Below are 23,628 nucleotides of genomic sequence, written 5' to 3' on the forward strand. Positions count from 1 at the left end.
CACCGTTCTCATGATCATTGCAACTCCACGAGGTAAGATCTTGCATGGAGCCCCAGGCCGAGGAAGATTGACAGTTCTTTTGTGTTTCTTCCATTTGCGAATAATCGCACCAACTGTTGTCACCTTCTCACCAAGCTGCTTGGCGATGGTCTTGTAGCCCATTTCAACCTTGTGTAGGTCTACAATCTTGTCCCTGACATCCTTGGAGAGCTCTTTGGTCTTGGCATTGTGGAGAGTTTGGAATCTGATTGATTGATTGCTTCTGTGGACAGGTGTCTTTTATATACAGGTAACAAACTGAGATTAGGAGCACTCCCTTTACGAGTATAAAAGACACCTGGGAGCCAGAAATCTTTCTGATTGAGATGGGGTCAAATACATATTTCCCTCATTAAAATGCAAATAAATGTATAACATTTTTGACGTTTTTCTGGATTTTTTTGTTTTGTCTCTCACTGTTCAAATAAACCTACCATTAAAATTATAGACTGATCATTTCTTTGTCAGTGGGCAAACGTACAAAATCAGCAGGGGATCAAATACTTTTTTCCCCTCACTGTATTTAAAATCTTCTTTCATTCCCCTCATATTTATTATATTTATTATTGTTGTATTTAACATTGTCTGTGTGTCCCTGATATCACTTTCCACCATGTTCATTTGTAGTTATTCTCCTTTAAGAAAACAGCCCCTTCCCACAATGACATCTCCTTCAGGAAGTGTCATCATTTGTTTGGTGCAATGCTAAATAAATAGAAACACTAGGTTTTATCTATTTTCCATGTTTTATGATGTTAGCCTGTTCGTCTCACTGGTACATTTCCACCCCGTTAGACTAAATTATAGAGACAATTAATCAAATGTTATATAAAAGTTCAAGTCTTCTTCAAATATTTACCATTATGCAATCTTAATCTCAATCACCTAGAGAGCTATAGCTAATTTAGGCTCCAACTTCCACTCTGTTAGGTTCCACTCCGTTAGTTAGGATTCTGCAATAACTGTATGGGATTATGCCCCTAAAATGGATGCACAGCGCATTCAGACCCCTTAACTTTTTCCAAATTGTTGTTAAAGCCTTATTCTACAATGGTTTCCTCATCAATCTACACACAATACCTTATAATGACAAAGCAAAAACTGTTTAAAAAAAATTTGTGCCAATTTCTTACAAATAAAAACATGAATACCTTATTTACATAAATATTCTGACCTTTTGCTATGAGACTTGAAATTGAGCTCAGGTGCATCCTGTTTCCATTTATCATCCTTGAGATGGCTTCCATCGTTCTTCAATGGAAGAAGTTTGGAACTACCAAGACTCTTCCAAGAGTTTGCCCCCCAGTCAAACTGAGCAATTGGAGAAGGGCCTTGGTCAGGGAGTTGACCAAGAACCCGATGGTGACTCCAGTGTTCCTCTGTGGAGACAACCATCTCTGCAGCACTCCACCAATCAGGCCTTTTTGGTAGAGTGACCAGACGGAAGCCCCTCCTCAGTAAAAGGCACATGACAGCCCACTTGGAGTTTGCCAAAATGCACCTAAAGGACACTCAGACCATGAGATTCTTTGGTCTGATGAAACCAAGATTGAACTCTGGCCTGAATGCCAAGCCAGGGACTTCTAGAGGAAACCTGGTACCATCCCTACTGTGAAGCATGGTGGTGGCAGCATCATGCTGTGGGGATGTTTTTCAGCGGCAGAGACTGGGAGACTAGTCAGTGTTGAGGGAAAGATGAACAGGGCAAAGTATAGAGAGATCCTTGTTGAAAACCTCCTCCAGAGCACTCAGGACCTCAGACTGGGGCGAAGGTTCACCTTCCAACAAGACAACGACACTAAGCACACAGCCAAGACAACGCAGGAGTGGCTTCGGGACAAGTCTCTGAATATCCTTGAGTGGCCCATCCAGAGCCCAGACTTGAACCCGATCGAACATCTCTGGAGAGATCGGAAAACGCTCACCAACCAACCTGACAGAGCTTCAGAGGCTCTGCAGAGAAAAATATGGGTGTGCCAAGCTTGTAGCATCATACCCAAGAATACTTTCTGCCAAAGGTGCTTCAGCAAAGTACTGAGTAAGGGTATGAATACTTATGTAAAAATGATATTTCTGTTTTTTATTTTGAATACATTTGCAAACATTTCTATAAACATATTTTTGCTTTGTCATTATGGGATATTGTGTGCAGAGTGATGAGGATTTATTTATTTTTAATCCATTTTAGAATAAGGTTGTAAAGTAAAAAAATGTCGAAAAAGTCAAGGGGTCTGAATACTTTCCGAATGCACTGTAGATGTGCACTATCTTTTCACATGTACACCACATGACCAAAGGTATGTGGACACCTGCTCATCAAACATCTCATTACAAAATCATGGTCATTAATATGGAATTGGTCTCCCCTTTTCTGCTATAACAGCCTCCACTTTTCTGGGAAGGCTTTCAACTAGACATTGGAACATTGCTGAGGGGACTTGCTTCCATTCTAGCCACAAGAGCATTAGTGAGGTCGGGCACTGATGTTGGGCAATTTGGCCTGGCTTGCAGTTGGCGTTTCAATTCATCCCAAAGGTGTTCGATGGGGTTGAGGTCAGGGCTCTGTGCAGGCCAGTCAAGTTCTTCCACACCGATCTCGACAAACCATTTCTGTATGGACCTCGCTTTGTGCACGGGCATTGTCATGCTGAAACAGGAAATAGCCTTCCCCAAACTGTTGCCACAAAGTTGGAAGCACATAATCGCATATAATATGCGATTAACATAACATATATAACATATATAACATATATAACATATAATATAATATAGTATGCTGTAGTGTTTTAAGATTTCCCTTCACTGGAACTAAGGGTCCTGAACCATGAAAACAGTGCCAGACCATTATTCCTCCTCTACTAAACTTTGCATTTGGCACTATGCATTCGGGTAGGTAGCGTTCTCCTGGCATCCGCCAAACCCAAATCAGACTTGTTGGAGAGGTGGTATCCTATGACGGTGCCACATTGAAAGTCACTGAGCTCTTCAGTACTGCCAATGTCTTCTGGCTGTGTGCTCGATTTTATACACCAACAGGTGTGGCTGAAATAACCAAATTCATTTGAAGGGGTGTCCACAAACTAGTTGCATACCCAGGGCTGTTAGGGCTATATCCCAAATGGGACCCTATTCCCTACACAGTGCACTACTTTTCAGTGGTGTAAAGTACTTAAGTAAAAATACTTGAAAGTACTACATAAGTAGTTGTTTGAGGTATCTGTACTTTACTTTACTATTTATATTTCTGACAACTTTTACTTTTACTTCACTACATTCCTAAAGAAAATCATGTATATTTTACTCCATACATTTTCCCTGACACACAAAAGTACTCTTTACATTTTGAATGCTCAGCAGGACAAGAAAATGATCTAATTCACACACTTATCAAGAGAACATCTCCGGTCATCCGTACTGCCTCTGATCTGAAGGACTCATTAAACACATGCTTTGTTTGTAAATTATGTCTCAGTGTTGGACCGTGGCCCTGGCTGTCCATAAATTTAAAAAACAAGAAAATGGTACCATCTGGTTTGCTTAATATAAGGAATTAGAATTTTCTTAGACTTTAACTTTTGATACTTAAGTATATTTTAGTGATTACATTTACTTTTGATACTTAAGTACATTTAAAACAAAATACTTTTAGACTTTTACTCAAGTAGGATTTTACTGGGTGACTTTCACTTTTACTTAAGTAATTTTCTATTAAGGTATCTTTACTTTTACTGAAGTATGACAATTGTGAACTTTTTCCACCACTGCTACTTTTGAAAGTAGTCCACTATATAGGGAATAGGGGGCAATTTGGGACACATCCTAGATGCAATTAGTGGCCTTGAGACTTGCAATTCTGGCAATTATAGTGTGTTAAGGAATACTGTAAATGTTTGGGTACACTATGCACTTCTAACATTTCCTACTTCTATGTACCTTTAAATATACTGTATGGCCTCCTAAAAATCCATCAATGCCTTCTGAATCTCCTGAATATGTAGGTTTTATGCATTTCACGTGTCTTTTATTGTTTCATATCTTTGTCGTTGACCAAAAGATTTCATGCCGCTCACTCTGTACGTGTGTTTTTCTTTGAGAAACTGACAGCAGAAGGTTGGGCTGTGCTTTAGCGTGACGCATTGCACGGAGGGGAAGGACATTCATTAATGTCAGAAACATAGCTGGAGAAAAACAGGATCCAATTCTGGGGAGGGAGAGCAGAACATGAGAGACAGGTTATGTATCAGGAAGCCTGTCTCTATTCTATTGGTGGAATAGAGACAGGTAATAGAGACAGGTAGGTTGATTGACAGGGCAATCAAATGAATGGCCCTTATATAGCTTTTGAGTAGAAACCTTGAGCACAATCATTTTGCATTTGAATAGCTACCTCTGAAGCATAATCTTCTGAAAGTCTCTCTTTTCAGGTATAAATGTGTCTTTAAAAGTGCAGAAATACGTTGTTTACAGGTACTCAGTAAGAAGTTCTGTTATACCTCACAGTTGATGTGTTGATTGGGTATCATTCCTCTGTGTTGATCTTTCTCCCTCTGTTGTCCAGAGATGAGCTGTGATAGCTTGATGAAAACACCCTGATGAAAGCTCAGGGATTATATAATTTTTGTTGGGGAGCCACAAGGAGCACAGCTCTCAGGTTGATTCTGAACAATGAAGAAAATCTGGATGGCTTATGGCTCACAGCTGTGTGGGAGTGTGTCTACGGCAATTCATCTCTGTCTTAGTGCATGTGTGTGACTCTGCATGTGTCTGAGCAGCTTTACAAGGTACTGTACGTGTACAGTATGTGCAGTAGCAGCCTACAGTGTATCAGTGTTTCCCAAAATGTATATATCACAGCTATATCATTCCAGCTTGTGGTGTAAAGACTGGGTTTATCATAGTATATATTAGCTTTATGTTAGTAAATTATTACTTTTGGGTCAAAAGTTCATTTTTGTGAACACAATGGTAATGCCAGTTTTATTGATAAAACTCCACAGGTTAATGGCTGAGCAACATTTGTCTATAAATCTCTTGCCCTTAATGGAAATGTTTCCTAACCATCACTGCCCTGCTCTCCTTGGTCTCTAGAACCACAGGTAGGTTTCCTCTTTGAGCAAACCTCAAAGCCCTATAAAGTACATGGGCTGTTATTACTAATGTAGGTATTATTTATTAATATTGTTAAGACCTTTATGGAGACATTACTCTACTAGCCCTGAAACATGACCCAGACTCTGTGGTATTTGCCCACTAATTTATCTGTTTATTTATTGTCGGGCCAGCTAGTTATTTACACTTTATGGATGGGAACGTCAGGATTAAAAACGTCTCGAAACCACCCAGTAATGCAAGTGGATTACAAGAAGCATTTAACCTTTTGAAGGAATATTGAATTCTGAGAGCACATGATCCGTGGGGAGGGAGACTGTAGGAGAGTAGGAGAGTGAAACAGTAGGAGAGTGTTACGACACGCTACCACACTACTGACCAATCAACAAACAGGCCTGGCTGGCCCTAGATGTTTGTGTGAGAGAGCTGATATGATATAAAACCACATTTACAGATTGAGAACAGAGGCTGTGTTGAGTCCCATAGCCGCAGGAAGTAGTTTGTGGGTCAGGGTGCTGCAATTCTTTTGCATATATATTTTTTCGCCTGGGCTGAAGTGGTCTATATTGTCTGCTAATACAGGACCAGTAATGGCCCAGTGCACTACTTTTGTGATTTTTTTTAAAACCGAATGTGTTTGAGTATTTACCAGCATTTGTAACTTGAGTCTGATAATTATCTATACAAAGTAGTTAATCTGATAATACTTGTGGGAGAAAAAAAAATAGTTGCTTGCTATACAGTTCCAGTCAAAAGTATGGACTCACCTACTCATTCCAGGATTTTTCTTTATTTGAACTATTTTCTACATTATAGAATAATAGTGAAGACGCCAAAACGATGAAATAACACATAAGGAATTATGTAGTAACCAAAAAAGTGTAAAACAAATCTAAATATATTTTATATTTTTCAAAGTAGCCACCTGGGGAGATGTGAAGTTTTCAGAAAAAGAAGTGTTCCATTCTGAGACAGTTGAGCAGCTCGTATCCCAATATTTCACTACCAGTTCCTACTAAATGTATTGTCTTGTATTGTATATTAAACAGTCAATATGACCTTTGAACCTTGGTTAAGCCCATCACCTGACCAATAGAGAATTACAGTAGTACGAAGTCTGGACTGTGCGTGTATTGTACAGCAGGGTCATGCTATCGGTCAGAGGTACTAGTCAGTCTAGCGGGTGTGGCAGCCAGGCCTTCACATTTCCTTGAACCTGGGGACAACAGACCGGTCAACAACAGTCAGGGATATCCCTCCACTATGTCTGTCCCCTGTCAATGAAGCCATAAGAAGGACAGAATCTCCAGTGATGGCGGCTAAAGGGAAGAGACTGACCAGACGTAATTGCTGCCTCTGCCAAAGCGTGGAGACACAACCTCTAATTTTCCATGAATAATGTACCTGTGCCAGCCAACAGGCTAACAGAAAGTGGCAGTTTCCTTTCTCAGAGGGATTGTGGCTCCGCTAATACACTCAACTGAACTGTGGGTTTATGACCAATGGGCCAGAGGACCAGAGCTCAGAGAAACCATCTTACTAGTTATTACTTCCCTTTCCTTCCCCTGATGTTGTTCAAAGTGCAGCACAGGGCTCAGAAACACAGTCAAGACAAGAAACACATTATTTATTGACGATAACAAGGAGGATGCTTTCAATTGGTTAATTAGTCACCTTGACTGAGCAGCATACATTGGGAAGACATCGTGAACAAGAGGAATATTTTTATTTTTATTTTTAAGCACTGTGGATAATGCTATGCCCCTTGAACTCCCAGTGCAGTGCATCTGCCCCTCCTCTCCAATGGCTAAAACATGTAGTGGAGTTGTACATCTCATAAATTCCTTTCCTTCAGCAGAACATGCAACATTTGTTTAATTATGTTAGTTATGCATATCCTTCCAGTCAGCAACCTCCAAGTTTAAACACTTAACAGAGAGAGAGTGAAACAGAGAGAGAAAGAGGCAGAGAGAGAGAGAGAGAGAGAGAGAGAGAGAGAAATATAGAGAAACAGAGAGACAGAACACAACATGAGGGGCTTGCTCAAGCATCTGCTTGTTTAGGTTACCAAATGCTTCTCATTTAAACGTTTCCTAAAAATCTGTTTTCAGATATGGCATGTTTTTTGAAAGGTCGTAAAGTGCATCTGCATGAGCAATGAAAGTGCCATTAATCACTGGGGAATTTATTTGTTTTGAATCGTTTCGATACAATGGCCTTCCTCAGCCCAGCTCCAGCTCCTCGTTCAGATTTTTGGAAGGAGCTCCCTCTTCAGAGTAATCAAGTTAAAGTTCACTCTCTCCTCTCTGTCTCCGTGCTCCCACAGTAACCCCCAGTGACAGCTGGTACTGCTTAAAACATCACAAGAGTGATGAAGATTTTTCGACCACATATTTTTGATGTTTTGCTAATTTTCAATATTAGCTCAGCCAGGCTGATATTATTAATGATGAAAGTCCCTTGAAATGTTTTATGGGAGTCAGGAGGAGTCAGTAGTCTCAGTGGCTGTGTCCCAAATGGAACCCTATTATCTGTGTAGTGCACTACTTTTGACCAGAGCCGTGTGCACTATATAGGAAATAGGGTGCCATTTGGGATGCCTCCAGTGGCTCGGTGGCTGAGTGCTACAGTAAGCCTGGGAGGCTAATTAGGACCAGGACACTGGAGCAGCCAGACCAGAGGAGAGGTGGAGCAGCCATGGTCTGCCTGAATGCAGCCCATTGTAAAACAATGGAAACTAACATGGCCTGTTTTGACTAAGGACACTGGACACAAGACAGAGGAGGAGGAGAACATACTCACTCATCAAGTTTCCTACCACACTAGTAGGGATGTCTGAGCATAAGCAGCAATTCATTCTTCTTATTGAATTCACGTTTGTTATGTTTTGTTTTCTATTCAATAAAAAAGCAATACATTCTCTCTTTTTTATTCATGTCATTACTTGTATAAATAGGCAGCAATAGTTATTGGATCTTAGAAAGATTCTGGTCACGTATGAGTCGTTTAATAGGTATTGTTGAGCAGATGCCACGCTAGTTTTTGGTTCTAAGGTGGTCCCAGTGCCCACAAATACTTATTTGCTTGCTTTTTTTTACAGGCAAAAATAATGAGGACATTTCAAATATACATTTTCCCAATTACTTATAATGGCCATGTCTACCCATAATGCAACAGATAATACATTAGGTAATTGTGATTAATAGGGAAACTGCTCATACCAATTACATGTTAAGATTCATATTTACTCAAATTTGTAGTGCAGGAGGGACCTTCTATTATATTCTGAGATGTTATCGCCGTATTCTGCCCGTTTACGTCAATGTTGATTGAATTTATGAGTATCATTCAACATTTACGAGAATATCTTCTTGATTCTGTATACAGACAGACAGACTGTTGAGCAAATAAGCAAACCTAATATATACTGACCCAACAATGCATTATTATGTTCCCAATATCTCTCAATGACTCATTGAAGGTTGTGTCTGTGTTTGTGTTCCCTGTGATTCACAGACATATTTTCAGTTTTAAGGTGCATGTGTTGAAGTGAGTAACACAACCAGATGTGGTCTTGTTTAGATATCAGTGTCTCATGTTTATTACGTAAGGAATGTGACTGAACAATACATGCTCTAAACCGCTTCACTCTCAGGTACAGTGATGGGGTATCTGGCATGGGCACACATGTTTGTATGTCCTATATGTTTGCTTGAACTCCAAATGAAATAATGATCTAAATCCTTGGGTAGCATGGACTAAAAGCTTCCCACTATGACAGATGGAAGAAGGGACATAAATACACATGCATCACTCATCATATTTGATTTGAATCACACCTATATTCTGTGGGATGGGTGGATCGGATAGAGGCATAGTGAGAAAAGTCTCTGTGGATGGAAGGCTACTGGAGTAGATCTGTACCCATGACATCCAATCAGCAATAAGAGGACACAGTAGCTGCTGCGGATGTCGTTGTGGTTGTGATTGGTTAACCGCATCGTGCCTTCTTATTGGCCAGGGCAAAGACGGCGGATGTTAGCTACACAGACAGCGGCTGCCTCCAGAAGGACCTCGTCAGTGGAGCCTATCATACCTAGCAGGAGCTAAATGAGCAGGGAGGAGAGAGGAGAGGACAATGTTAACCATCATCATCATCATCATCATCATCATCATCATCATCATCATCAGTACAGCGGGGGGGGGGGGGGGGGATGACAGGGTTAAAGTCACTACAATCTGTTCAATCTCATTCATTCATGTAAGGAAGCAGTTGGTGAATCAGAGGTGATATGACACTTACATACTGTAAATCTCTTGATAATGGAAAGTGTTGTAAGTATCAAGTAGTTTGTGCAAAGTCAGATGCTACTTGCTAGTGCACACACTGCCACTCATGCTACAATGCACAGTATACGGTAGCTGTGACTTGTCTGTGACAGGCTCCTCCGTGTGTCTCTCTCTCTCACTGTTTGTCGCTCTTTAACCTCCTAACCAGAGCAAGGGACATGGGTTACAGCTGCAAGCAGCACGTCTGCCTGCCTCTCTCTGCAAAGTTTGTTCAGATGAAAGCATTTGTCTAGCATGCAGCAGCAGAGCTAGGCATTAAAAACCTACTCCAAAGGTCAGATTATATCCGACTATTACTGCTGCTTGTCTAATGGATCTGCTGTTTGATCTGTTTGCTGAACATGTTCTTTTTGGGGGCCCACATTTTGTTTTTTTACATCAAATACATTCAAACATTTTTATTGTGTTCGAAATAGTTACTTATTATACTGTCACAACATGTAAACTTATGGAGAATATTTTATTTTATTTAAACAGGCAAGCCAGTTAAGAACAAAATTCTTATTTACAATGATGGCCTACCCCGGGCAAACCCGGACGACCCTGGGCCAATTGTGCGCCGCCCTATGGGACTCCCAATCACGGGCGGATGTGACACAGCCTGGATCTGAACCAGGGTCTGTAGTGATGCCTCTTGCACTGAGATGCAGTGCCTTAGAACGCTGCGCCTCTCAGGAGCCCAAATGGAGGAGCCTGCCAAATAAAAACACTATATGGGTTTTAGTATGGTATCTTTTCGTGTTTTTTCGTGTTTAAAAAGAGACTACATCAAGCTTGTGGGCAGCTGCAGTGCCAAATCAAAATCAAAGTAAATGCAGGCACAAATACTCTGGCACAATGGACATTTTAAATGTGTTCAATGTGTGCTCCTTCATTAAATCACAAATGGTGTGCCGCACAACTTAGTTTTGGATTCTTTCTGGTTTGCATCAATAATAAACAAAACAGGTTACTTCAAATCTCTGAACTAAACACTCCAAAGCTCACAAGTCCCAAACAAAATGTATACTTGACAGTGCATTTAATCATCCAGTATATTCTAGGTACTTTTCAGGCTCTAAAGTTTGAGGCCTAACTCAAAAAGTAAGCTTTAAAGCTCTGTAAAATAGCAACTTTTGTAGTTGAAGTCTTGTAAAGCAAGAATATGTTGAACCAGGCTTTGGAAGCGTGTATGAGCAGTCAACCAATTGTGTCCCTACGTTTTGGTGTTGAAACGACACAACCTTGGTGATCATTTAAGTAACACAGCAAACAATATTCTAAACAGTGTCCTGCATACAAAGAAAATGATCCTACTTTAAGACTTTCGTAAACAACTAACTCCCCCTCACTAAATTGATTCAGACTCATTTCATGAAACGGTGTGCCTGCCTCTCCAATGGTTTAGTCCTCTGGTCTCTGTGCCTTAGCCTGACTTAACTGGTATATATATATATACACTGCTCAAAACAATTAAGGGAACACTAAAATAACACATCCTAGATCTGAATGAATTAAATATTCTTATTAAATACTTTTTTCTTTACATAGTTGAATGTGCTGACAACAAAATGACACAAAAATTATCAATGGAAATCAAATTTATCAACCCATGGAGGTCTGGATTTGGAGTCACACTCAAAATTAAAGTGGAAAACCACACTACAGGCTGATCCAACTTTGATTGATGTCCTTAAAACAAGTCAAAATGAGGCTCAGTAGTATGTGTGGCCTCCAAGTGCCTGTATGACCTCCCTACAACGCCTGGGCATGCTCCTGATGAGGTGGCGGATGGTCTCCTGAGGGATATCCTCCCAGACCTGGACTAAAGCATCCGCCAACTCCTGGACAGTCTGTGGTGCAACGTGGCGTTGGTGGATGGAGCGAGACATGATGTCCCAGATGTGTTCAATTGGATTCAGGTCTGGGGAACGGGCGGGCCAGTCCATAGCATCAATGCCTTCCTCTTGCAGGAACTGCTGACACACTCCAGCCACATGAGGTCTAGCATTGTCTTGCATTAGGAGGAACCCAGGGCCAACCCCACCAGCATATGGTCTCACAAGGGGTCTGAGGATCTCATCTCGGTACCTAATGGCAGTCAGGCTACCTCTGGCAAGCACATGGAGGGCTGTGCGGCCCCCCAAAGAAATGCCACCCCACACCATGACTGACCCACCGCCAAACCGGTCATGCTGGAGGATGTTGCAGGCAGCAGAACGTTCTCCACGGCGTCTCCAGAGTCTGTCACGTCTGTCACGTGCTCAGTGTGAACCTGCTTTCATCTGTGAAGAGCACAGGGCGCCAGTGGTGAATTTGCCAATCTTGGTGTTCTCTGGCAAATGCCAAACGTCCTGTACGGTGGTGGGCTGTAAGCACAACCCCCACCTATGGACGTCGGGCCCTCATACAACCCTCATGGAGTCTGTTTCTGACCGTTTGAGTAGACACATGCACATTTGTGGCCTGTTGGAGGTCATTTTGCAGGGCTCTGGCAGTGCTCCTCCTTGCACAAAGGCGGAGGTAGCGGTCCTGCTGCTGGGTTGTTGCCCTCCTACGGCCTTCTCCACGTCTCCTGATGTACTGGACTGTGTCCTGGTAGCGCCACCATGCTCTGGTCACTACGCTGACAGACACAGCAAACCTTCTTGCCACAGCTCGCAGTCATGTGCCATCCTGGATGAGCTGCACTACCTGAGCCACTTGTGTGGGTTGTAGACTCCGTCTCATGCTACTACTAGAGTGAAAGCACCGCCAGCATTCAAAAGTGACCAAAATATCAGCCAGGAAGCATAGGAACTGAGAAGTGGTCTGTGGTCACCACCTGCAGAACCACTCCTTTATTGGGGGTGTCTTGCTAATTGCCTATAATTTCCATCTGTTGTCTATTCCATTTGCACAACAGCATGTGAAATGTATTGTTAATCAGTGTTTATTCCTAAGTGGACAGTTTGATTTCACAGAAGTGTGATTGACTTGGAGTTATATTGTGTTGTTTAAGTGTTCCCTTAATTTTTTTGAGCAGTGTATATATCTCAGAGAGAGTACATTCCTACTGTGATTGTTTTCAATTAAAAGGGTGAAAAAGACACAGAAATAGCTTCTTAGAAAGCGCAATTTATCAAGCTATAATTTTGCTAGGACTGTCTGGGTGTGGTCTGAGTGGGGAGGGGAAAACTGGAAAATAGCTCTTCATGTCAGAGAGGTTTGGAACTGTCTTTCTTAGTGGTCTATTCACTCAATTACCACCTGGTGATGACACCAGGCCCAAAACTAAATTCCACCAGAACAGGCTGAAATATCAGTCAGCTCTTACACTAAATTGGCATGATCACAATTTCACAAATCCAACATAGTGTGGAAATATATAAGAAAAATCATGTTTTTGACTGCACTGGGCCTGTGTGTGTGTGTGTGTGTGTGTGTGTGTGTGTGTGTGTGTGTGTGTGTGTGTGTGTGTGTGTGTGTGTGTGTGTGTGTGTGTGTGTGTGTGTGTGTGTGTGTGTGTGTGTGTGCGCGCACGCGCGCCTTAATGTGAATCTCTGCCATCTAGTAGACCCTCACATCATGCCTCATTGACTCTTATCTCCAACTGTTTGAACCAGCCTGCCCTTGGCCCTGATAGGGAGTTCAGTACTGGGCTGATCTTTACAGAGCAGTACTTGTCTCTGTTCTGTTCCCATGTTATCATTGTGTTCATAATGTAAGTCAATGGGAGGATGAGGTTGAACTCTGACTCTTTCCGTGAAACATGTAAACTTAAAATCCTGCTCCGCACATTTGTGTGGTTAGCTAGCGGCCTAGCGCAGTGCCAGTGAGCAGAGAAAAAGACATTCCCAGAATGTTCTGCTCAAAGATAAATAGTGAAAGGAAAACAGATGAAAGATGAGGCTTCTCCTCTCCGCATATGAGCAGTGAGCACACAAACTGACACACTCTGGGCGAACATTCAAAACCCCCAAAAAGATGAGAAAATAATACTGCCATTCCCTTCTATTCCCATTTAGTTCCCTGATTTGGACATTAAAAAAAAGGATGTTGTCCTATGAATACTAGTCACTTTCATTGCATCAGTGTATCACTTAGTGTTTCTGTGCCAGTAACACTAGTTTATATGTTGTTGTTTTTTAATAGCATCCAAAACACCTTTGAAATGCAAACTTTATACACACAAGTCTCTTTTGTGAAAAGAGAGGATGCCTGCAAAGTGCCAGAATCAACGTTTTGCCAACTTCGTAGCATGTTATTCAGACGTGGCCAAATAAGGTCTCCCCAAGCCCACAGCTAGGCTAAGATAAGCATGTCTCTCTTTGCATTTTTTTCCCTCTCTTCCTCCTCCTCCCCAGCTGGGATCTCAAAGACTATAATGCACCACTTGTTAGAATATTACCAAACCGCGGTAACATGAACACTCGCACTACCCTGGTTTGAGAAAGGAATCAAGAGGGTCTGAGGTTTTTAACCTTTTACTGCAGTGGGCTAAATCAGGGTCACACAGAGTGTTTCTTGGTAGTCTTAAACAATCTACTCTGAAACAAAAGTGTACACCTCACACACATGGTTATGGGCTTTAAAAAAAAACACCTGCAGCATGTCAGATATTTAAATGTATTCCATTTTTTGTATCCCAATATTACACTTTATATACATCATAGAAGACTTAAATAGAACAAAACTCTTTAACATAAAAACACTGGATTTTCAGCTGGTTTTTAGAAATAATGTTTTCTCAATCGCTTTGGCTCATTTTCTTAAACAGTCTTAACATTCTCTAAACTGTAAGTGCAATTGTCACAACTGTTTTATGGGACATCCCAATTCTATTGCATGTCTGCAAAATGTAGTAACTCACCCAAAACATTTAATTCATGCTTCAAATCCAAGTTATTGTGTCATTAAATTGGCCAATGCCACCAACATTTAAAAAAATGTTGTCATCATGTGAGCCGTACTGGTTAAAATGTTTAGATGTTTTTTCAACATGGCAGTCAACCCTGGAAGTGTTTGTTATATACACATTTCAGTTCTGTTCTACTTTTTTGTTGACACTGACTGCTTACTGTACTATACAATCATTTCAGTTTTGTCTAGCTGAATGCTATTGTGTATCAATCACACTGAGCTTTTTAGATACCGATTTCAACAGTAGGTCAAAGTTTACTGGGAAAATTCAATACTGTAGTACACAGAAAAAGGATATGCACATTTGTATGTATACAGCACATTTATTTTTGTAGCAATGTGTTACATGTAAAACAGAAAATGTACATTTGCATGTCCATTTTTACATATTTCTGACATGTAAAGTCATCTATAGTGAACAGAAAATTTGCCACGCAAAAAAACTGCAGTAGTTCTGTAAAAAAAAACAAATTGTACCTCCTCACAGTACGTAACACTACAAGTTCCCATCTTCTTGGTGGGCATCCTGTCGCTCTTGTTGGTCTAGCCGGAGACTTTCGTCAACATCACATCTGATGTTTTCCCTTGTGATGCACCGGGGGGAAAAATCTCCTTGCGTGGTGCAACCATCCCCTGCAATGATCGCCTGTGATGTCCTCACAAGCAGCATTCACGGCGTCTAACAGAGACATCTGATCTTGTGCCTGATAGTCATATACTTTCCACCTCCATGCTGAACAAAACTCTTCTTTCGGATTCAGGAAAGGGGAGGATGGTGGGAAGGAACTCCATTGTTATCCTTTCATGTGCAGCAAACCATTTCCTAACAATGTTGGTTCGGTGGAAGCCGACCATTATCCCACACAATTACATAATATGGCAAATCTGGTCTAAATAAACCTCTTTGGTGTTCTGGTATTAGGTCTCTGTAAAGTGTATTTAGGAAGGCCAGGAGAAGTTGGGTGTTATAGGGCCCAATGTGTGGAATATGTGTGCTCACACCATTCTCAGAAATGGCAGCACACATTGTAATGTTGCCCCCACGTTGGCCTGGTGTGGCAATTGTGATTCGGTGTCCAATGAGATTGTGGCCACGCCTCCTGCCTTTGGCCAGATTGAACCCAGCCGAGTCCACAAAAACAAGAATGTGGGTCATTTCATGTCCTTCCAGCTCCATTATTCTCTATATAGCAACAAAATAGATGGTTCGTTTCACATAGCCTATTCTAGAATTAGACAGTTTAGTAAAGTATAAATGTTTTCTGTTCTTATGGGTATTTACAACTTCAAGAAGTACAGTGCCTTGCGAAAGTATTCGGCCCCCTTGAACTTTGCGACCTTTTGCCACATTTCAGGCTTCAAACATAAATATATAAAACTGTATTTTTTTGTGAAGAATCAACAACAAGTGGGACACAATCATGAAGTGGAACGACATTTATTGGATATTTCAAACTTTTTTAACAAATCAAAAACTGAAAAATTGGGCGTGCAAAATTATTCAGCCCCTTTACTTTCAGTGCAGCAAACTCTCTCCAGAAGTTCAGTGAGGATCTCTGAATGATCCAATGTTGACCTAAATGACTAATGATGATAAATACAATCCACCTGTGTGTAATCAAGTCTCCGTATAAATGCACCTGCACTGTGATAGTCTCAGAGGTCCGTTAAAAGCGCAGAGCGCATCATGAAGAACAAGGAACACACCAGGCAGGTCTGAGATACTGTTGTGAAGAAGTTTAAAGCCGGATTTGCATACAAAAAGATTTCCCAAGCTTTAAACATCCCAAGGAGCACTGTGCAAGCGATAATATTGAAATGGAAGGAGTATCAGACCACTGCAAATCTACCAAGACCTGGCCGTTCCTCTAAACTTTCAGCTCATACAAGGAGAAGACTGATCAGAGATGCAGCCAAGAGGCCCATGATCACTCTGGATGAACTGCAGAGATCTACAGCTGAGGTGGGAGACTCTGTCCATAGGACAACAATCCTAGTATATTGCACAAATCTGGCCTTTATGGAAGAGTGGCAAGAAGAAAGCCATTTCTTAAAGATATCCATAAAAAGTGCAGTTTAAAGTTTGCCACAAGCCACCTGGGAGACACACCAAACGTGGAAGAAGGTGCTCTGGTCAGATAAAACCAAAATTGAACTTTTTGGCAACAATGCAAAACGTTATGTTTGGTGTAAAAGCAACACACCATCCCCAATGTCAAACATGGTGGTGGCAGCATCATGGTTTGGGCCTGCTTTTCTTCAGCAGGGACAGGGAAGATGGTTAAAATTGATGGGAAGATGGATGGAGACAAATACAGGACCATTCTGGAAGAAAACCTGATGGAGTCTGCAAAAGACCTGAGACTGGGACGGAGATTTGACTTCCAACAAGACAATGATCCAAAACATGAAGCAAAATCTACAATGGAATGGTTCAAAAATAAACATATCCAGGTGTTAGAATGGCCAAGTCAAAGTCCAGACCTGAATCCAATCGAGAATCTGTGGAAAGAACTGAAAACTGCTGTTCACAAATGCTCTCCATCCAACCTCACTGAGCTCGAGCTCTTTTGCAAGGAGGAATGGGAAAAAATTTCAGTCTCTCGATGTGCAAAACTGATAGAGACATACCCCAAGCGACTTACAGCTGTAATCGCAGCAAAAGGTGGCGCTACAAAGTATTAACTTAAGGGGGCTGAATAATTTTGCACGCCCAATTTTTCAGTTTTTGATTTGTTAAAAAAGTTTGAAATATCCAATAAATGTCGTTCCACTTCATGATTGTGTCCCACTTGTTGTTGATTCTTCACAAAAAAATACAGTTTTATATCTTTATGTTTGAAGCCTGAAATGTGGCAAAAGGTCGCAAAGTTCAAGGGGGCCGAATACGTTCGCAAGACACTGTATATACAGGCATCATTGAAGTACAGTAAAACACACTGTACAATATACCATGTGCACACCAATGGTTTATCTGAACATACTGGTACCACATCTCCTACCTGGACATACTGGTACCACAGTTCCTACTTGGACATACTGGTACCACAGGTCCTACCTGGACATACTGGTCCTACAGCTCCTACCTGGACATACTGGTACTACAGCTCCTACCTGGACATACTGGTACCACAGCTCCTAACTGGACATACTGGTCCTACAGCTCCTACCTGGACATACTGGTACCACAGCTCCTACCTGGACATACTGGTCCTACAGCTCCTACCTGGACATACTGGTACCGCAGCTCCTACCTGAACATACTGGTACCACAGCTCCTACCTGAACATACTGGTACCATAGCTCCTACCTGGACATACTGGTACCACAGCTTCTACCTGGACATACTGGTCCTACAGCTCCTACCTGAACATACTGGTACCACAGCTCCTACCTGGACATACTGGTCCTACAGCTCCTACCTGGACATACTGGTACCACAGCTCCTACCTGAACATACTGGTACCACAGCTCCTACCTGGACATACTGGTCCTACAGCTCCTACCTGAACATACTGGTCCTACAGCTCCTACCTGGACATACTGGTACCACAGCTCCTACCTGAACATACTGGTACCACAGCTCCTACCTGAACATACTGGTACCATAGCTCCTACCTGGACATACTGGTACCACAGCTCCTACCTGGACATACTGGTACTACAGCTCCTACCTGGACATCCTGGTACCACAGCTCCTACCTGAACATACTGGTACCACAGCTCCTACCTGAACATAGTGGTACAACAGCTCCTACCTGGACATACTGGTACCACAGCTCCTACCTGGACATACTGGTCCTACAGCTCCTACCTGAATATACTGGTACCATTGCTCCTACCTGGACATACTGGTACCACAGCTCCTACCTGGACATACTGGTACTACAGCTCCTACCTGGACATACTGGTACCGCAGCTCCTTCAATCGGTCACTATTCCTCTCAAATGGCACCTTGTAGAGTTGTTTCATAGTCACTTGATTTTTTTTTTCAAAACTCTGTCTATAGTGGAAATGCTGACAGAATTGATTTTTGTGAATATATTGTTGTCATATATCATTGCACTTTGGATCTCTCTTAGCCTGACGGAATTGTTGGCTATGACCATGTTGCAAATGTCGTGTTCTTGCTGATGGCTGAATACTGCTGCTCTGCCAACAGCATGAGGTCCTATATATGACATGTAGAATTCACAAATACATTGTGCTACAGAGTTGTATATTGTATTCAAATTTTGCTGTATTACTGTATATTCCTCATACATATCTTAAGGTACATTGTGATTTTCAGACTTGCATTTACTTTTACAATAGTTTCTCTATTGTTGTCAATGAAATCCTGTAACGAAAGTAAAATAATCTGTACATATTTACCTGTTTTCCCTACGGAATGTTTGCACAATTGATGACACTGTGGACCTGTTTACATTAGGCTGAACACTATGACCAGCCTCTTCCATTGTAAGACTGTGGTTTATGACATGTCCCACAATTGTGGCTTTGATTTCATCAGGGACTCTTATTCTTTGCATTCTACCTCTTCCTCTATTATGTCTTCCCCTAACACCACCACCACGCATTCTTACACATCTTATTTTTTCACTTCCACGAGCATGTAGCTGCTGTTCAGGGTTGTGATGTTCCTCCGTGTTAAAAAATGGTAGTGATTGTGCAAGCTCCATATATATGCTTCCAAATTTGATTGGTTGATTGGTAAGATTGTGATTCCTATTTCATTTCTGTGTCACCTGGCAGGTCATTTGCCAATTTAGCAGACATCACAAACATTTCATGTCATAGATATTTATGGAATATACATGCATGTCTGACAGATTTTGATAATTGAATGGATAATTTTGCATGTGATGGCTCACACGATGAAAGAATGTTTAGAAGTTGTGAAGAGTACGACAATTTCACTGAGAATCAACTCATCAGTTTTGATCAGCAAGCCACGTGCATGTAGTTATTGTGGAAATTGTATACAATTGTACTCACTCTTTCGCACACCTGCCAAAACACCTGCAATTTGCTTAAATTAATGCAATATTCAACGACAGATTTTTACCTTGTCAGCACGGGGATTTGATCTTGCAACCTTTCGGTTACAAGTCCAAAGCTCTAACCACTAGGCTACCTGCCTCCCCTCCTGTCACACATGAAGGAGTTAAGTGCTCCGGTGTTGGGCTTCTGTTTCCTGAAGAGTTGGGGTCTCTAAATCCTCCATGAAAGCACCTGGGTCTGACAACCAACCAGGCATTACAGGACTGGTCCTGGAACTTCTGTCCTCCTGGCCCAGTGTTCCCATGAATATATACCAAATGGCACCCTATTCCCTATATAGTGCACTACATTTGATCTGGGCCCTGGTCAAAAGTAGTACACTAATAGGGTGCCATTTGGGATGCAAACATTGTGTTTCAGGCCCCTGCTCCTTCCACGCTGTGAGCGAACAGCTCAAACGGGCCGCATTTAGCTGAGCTGAGCTCTGGGCAGAGGGGAAGGGGAGTTACTGAGGGAAGTCAAGGTAAACAAAATTCCCTACAGCCTCAACTGAGCCAGGACCGTTTAGCAGTCCCCCCCCACATCTCTCTGTCAGTAGCGTCAGTAGCGTCTGTCAGCAGCGTTCAAATCATTGACTTGGGGGGGGGGGGGGGGTTGCCTCAAGGAAGGTTTACTGTACTGTAAGACTTAGTCTAAATCTATACTGGTTCCACACACACATATCCAACCTGAGAGAGCTGCTGGACTGGACATCCCTCCTCATCCCAGACCAGACATTAGAGAGAGGCTGGAGTCACAGCACTAGGCAGCGTAACACATAACACACTACATATTTCAAACATACAGTACAGTAGCTAGTTGCACGGAGCAGCTCCAGTGGCTGGGGTATCATCTGCTCACCACATCCAGTCCACAACCTGAAATCCTGTTACAGATAAAGCATGACTAAGAGGAAACTTCAGAAATATTTGCTGCAGTGTTTTTTCCGGACTGCTGCTTTCACTCACTCTCTCACTCTACCTCCTTATCCCGCTCTCTCTTTATTCTATCCCCTCTCTCCCTTTTCTTGTTCACTTGTTTACTTTGAGCATACAGTACACAGAAAACGAAAATGAAAACACAGACAGTGCAAAGCAAAGCACAGGAGGAGTGTAGAGCACCCGTGGCAACAACAGCACAACATTTTTCTCATTTAGAGATTTAAAGCTATAAAATACATACCAGCTACGAGATGGCAACGGCCAATTTCTGGAATACTTTCAGTTGAAAATTACCAACAATTACCATCTGCATTTGGTAATTTACATCAATTTACCTCACAAAGCTTTCTTGTGAAAGAGCCTCTTTAATACAGAAAGTTGTCTGAAGCTGTCCACAAGGATTTATGGTTTCAGCAAACAATCCCCAGCCCTCTGGAAGCAACGTAAAGCAAAGAGGAGGGTGTGTTGATTTTGTACAAGGGACAAAATCAAGCACCATCCTTATAAAACTGTGAGATACCAAGTGTAGATGTCAAATCAAACGGGAAGGGCAATTCATCTTGTCACTTTTTCTGCTTAGCCCTGGTACACACTTCCTCTGGGAAAGCTAGCAGCCCCCGAAAGCTCCTCATTCCTGAACTTGTTCACAGAGCTGCCCAATAGAACCAGGGAACGGAATGCAGGACAAAACCCACAATAACACAGTGGCAAAACACAAAACCTCTAAGTGAAGCATTTTGTACACCTAATGAAATCACAGAGGCAAACACTAAAAAATAGTTTGGGGATATTAACTCTGCTCATATAAGGATGTTTTCATATGATGTTGATGTTTTCATGCAATATTAAAAGTTGCTTTAAGGTTTAAATGCAGTTTATGAAATTTGACGAGATGCAATGAAATAGCATTTGGATATTTTAAGACCGAGGGACCGAAAAAAAAAGAAGCGAAAAAACTCAGACAGATCACTAATGTCTTTTCCAGTGTAAAATACTTTCTTTTCAATGCTTAATTTCCTCTGCTAAGCTTAGGGGACTGTGTTATACACCATTAAGAATGCTGGGGAGGAAAGTTACAGTACTCTGAGTGCAGAGAGAGAGAGAGAGAGAGAATCCTACAAAAGCATTATACTACTTGTGGTTGTACATGTTTTGAGAGCTTTTCAATGGCAGAGAAAATACCCTTTGATATATGGTTGCAATAATACAAGAGGCAGTCTTGAATTTTACACTCCGCCGTAAATTAGACCGAATGTAACATTACAGAAAGAGAGCCCAGCATCGCTCCTTGATAAACCCCACTCAAACAAGGATAGGAAATATTGTTTTAACACACCAATCCATAGATCATAAGCAGGATGTACACTTTTTTTATATAGACTTTATTTAACTAGGCAAGTCAGTTAAGAACAAATTCTTATTTAGATTGACTGACTACCGGGGAACAGTGGGATATCTGCCTTGTTCAGAGAAAGAACAACAGGTTTTTACCTTGTCAGCTCGGGGATTCAATCCCAGCAACCTTTTGGTTACTGGCCCAACGCTCGAACCACTAGGCTACCTGCCGGCCCTACATAATGTTGGCCAGGCCTCAATGTCTCACTTAGTGTTGCCCCACTGGGCACATACATCAAGTCAACATCTATTCTCCTCTGGGTCAACGTAAAATCATTGAAATGACATGGAAACAACGTTGATTCAACCAATGTGTTCCCAGTGGGGCAATACCGAGGACTGGCCACCCGTCAGGGCTTGGTTCCTCCCTAAGTTTCTTCCTGCCTTCCTATGGGGTTTTTCCTCGCCACCGTGCTTCTACATCTGCATTGCTTGCTCTTTGGGGTTTTTAGGCTGCATTTCTGCATAAGCACTTGTGAAATCTTCTGATGTAAAAAGGGCTTTATAAATGCATTTGATTGATTGATTGACTACAGACAGGCTCTGGTGCTGTAATGTTTCCAGGCGTCAGGCATCCACAGACTGTTAGTATGAACCCAGTCAGACTGAAACAATGCAGCTGCCATGTGTGTGTTTCCTTTAACTGCTCAGATGAACAACAATTTAAACACGCAATAGTGGTGTAACGTAACGTGGCCTGCCTTTCTTTCTTAATTAAGCTCTTTAAAATCCCCAAAATACATTTTGGATTTGTGTTGAAACAACTCACTCTGCACTGGGCACATTAATAAGGGCAAACAGAAAGAGACTGATTATCAGGGTGGTATGCAGGGCGAGCATACACGCACACACGTACACAAACGTGTACGTACAGAGACACAAACACACTCACACAGCTGTCCAGGTTTTGTTGTGGCTTGAACTACAAAAAAAATATTCTGCTTAACGACTTTTGCAAATTGGACATCGGAACACCCAATGTTCAGTCCAGCTACCAATCATGGCTAGCGTTGAACCACATACACTGCAACAGCAGATCAAGCTAAAGTACACCATTAAATGAACATGGGAACAAATATTTGGCTGCAATGGTAGAACCACTTCTTAAATTTATATCGCAGTTGTTGTTGAAAAAAAAACTATGTGGTCACAAAAGATTTCTCGTGTGAAAATCCTGTTCTGAAAGTAATGTGATTGAATTAGAAAAAAAAACTGGAACATTTTCCCAAACATTGCATTACACTGTTCTCTACGACATGACATTAAACACAGTTTAATCTAAGCTTCAAATATTTAGATTAATGTCACATAAATATAAACATGACTAGTTAGGAAAAAGCTTTGGAAAATGAAAATAATAAAGAATATTATTCCCTATTCTGAGTCAATTATGGATTATGACAAAATAACATTGAAGTATCCCCCATAACATAGTGTTGTTCTCCTTTAGCTCTAGACAACTGTGGCCCTGTTCCTTGGGCCTAAAACATGTCACTGCCGCATTCTGCTCTCATGTCAGGGGACAACTCCTAGCAACAGTTACCCAAGATACAGCCTTTTGACTTGCTCTGTAATGGCATCTAGGGTCTACAAGGGAAGTGGCACTTTGCACACACTGAGTTGTTTGCTTTGCTGAATTCCCATGACGGTTAGAAAGTGGAGTCATGTTACGGAAAATAATAAAACTAGCTTTGTTTCTGCTCCGTTGGTCAAAGGCTCTGAAAATAGTTACAGCTTTTCAGCGTTTATTACCAATGTTTTCACACATCACTAAAACAAAGTAGAGTGATGGGGCTCATAGACTTTTTCATCAATGCTGATTAAGTATTTTGTCTCAAAACACCAACTAAACTGCAAAAAATAACTATG

The 23,628-nt window shown here is 41.6% G+C and overlaps 1 pseudogene; it reads right to left on the reverse strand.

Annotated features, from left to right (window-relative positions):
* Positions 1-19,800: 19,800 nt before the first annotated feature.
* LOC110490722 overlaps positions 19,801-23,628 on the reverse strand; it is a 59,262-nt pseudogene continuing 55,434 nt past the window's right edge.

This window comes from Oncorhynchus mykiss, chromosome 15 (assembly GCF_013265735.2).
Source record: "Oncorhynchus mykiss isolate Arlee chromosome 15, USDA_OmykA_1.1, whole genome shotgun sequence".
NCBI lineage: Eukaryota > Metazoa > Chordata > Actinopteri > Salmoniformes > Salmonidae > Oncorhynchus > Oncorhynchus mykiss.